Below are 1,420 nucleotides of genomic sequence, written 5' to 3'. Positions count from 1 at the left end.
CAACCGGTCTGAAGTTACTCTAGACCGGGCCATCATGATTCATAGCATCATGATTGGAGAAGAAGTGGAAGTTCATGAGGTTATAGCCCAAGAACTCTATAAGGTGGCGGACAAGTCCTCTACCTTAGCAAGGTTAGCCTTTCCTCACCTCATTTGTCACCTCTGTTATTCAGTGGGAGTTGACATAGAGGGAGACATCCCCATTGATGAGGACAAGCCCATTACTAAAAAGAGGATGGAGCAAACAAGAGACCCCTCTCATCATGAGATCCCTGAGATACTTCAAGGGATGCACTTTCCTCCACAAGACTATTGGGAGCAAATTAACACCTCCCTAGGAGAATTGAGTTCCAACATGGGACAACTAAGGGTGGAGCACCAAGAACATTCCATCCTCCTCCATGAAATTAGAGAAGATCAAAGAGTCATGAGAGAGGAACAACAAAGACAAGGAAGAGACATTGAGGAGCTCAAGCACTCCATAAGACCTTCAAGAGGAAGAACAAGCCGCCATCACTAAGGTGGACTGATGAGCGGATAATTTATACGCTTTTTGGCATTGTTTTTATAGAGTTTTTAGTAAGTTTAAGCTACTTTTAGGGATGTTTTCATTAGTTTTTATGTTAAATTCACATTTCTGGACTTTACTATGAGTTTGTGTGTTTTTCTGTGATTTCAGGTAAATTCTGAATGAAATTGAGGGATTTGAGCTAAACTCTGAAGAAGGCTGACAAAAGGACTGCTGATGCTGTTGGAATCTGACCTCCCTGCACTCGGAATGTTTTTTCTGGAGCTACAGAACTCCAATTGGCGCGCTCTCAACGGCGTTGGAAAGTAGACATCCAGGGCTTTCCAGCAATATATAATAGTCCATACTTTATTCGAAGAATGACGACGTAACTTGGCGTTGAACGCCAAGTACACGCTGTTGACGCCAAGAAATGCCTCTACACGTGAATTCATCAAGCTCAGCCCAAGCACACACCAAGTGGGCCCCGGAAGTGGATTTATGCATCAATTACTTACTCATGTAAACCCTAGGAGCTAGTTTATTATAAATAGAACATTTATCTATTGTATTAGATGTCTTTTGACCAGATCCTGGATTGTACTTTGAGTCCTGTGATCACGTTAGGAGAGGGCTGGCCATTCGGCCATGCCTGAACTCTTTACTTATGTATTTTCAACGGTGGAGTTTCTGCACACCATAGATTAAGGGTGTGGAGCTCTGTTGTACCTCAAGTATTAATGAAATTCTATTATCTTTTATTCAAATCTCTCTTATTCTTATTCCAAGATATTCATTCGCACCCAAGAACATGATGAATGTGATGAGTCAGATTACCCTCATTATCATTCTCACTTATGAACGCACGTGATTGACAACCACTTCCGTTCTACATGCAACAGAGCTTGAATG

This window comes from Arachis duranensis, unplaced genomic scaffold (genome assembly GCF_000817695.3).
Source record: "Arachis duranensis cultivar V14167 unplaced genomic scaffold, aradu.V14167.gnm2.J7QH unplaced_Scaffold_608113, whole genome shotgun sequence".
Classification (NCBI taxonomy): Eukaryota; Viridiplantae; Streptophyta; class Magnoliopsida; order Fabales; family Fabaceae; genus Arachis; species Arachis duranensis.
This window is presented reverse-complemented; position numbering follows the sequence as displayed.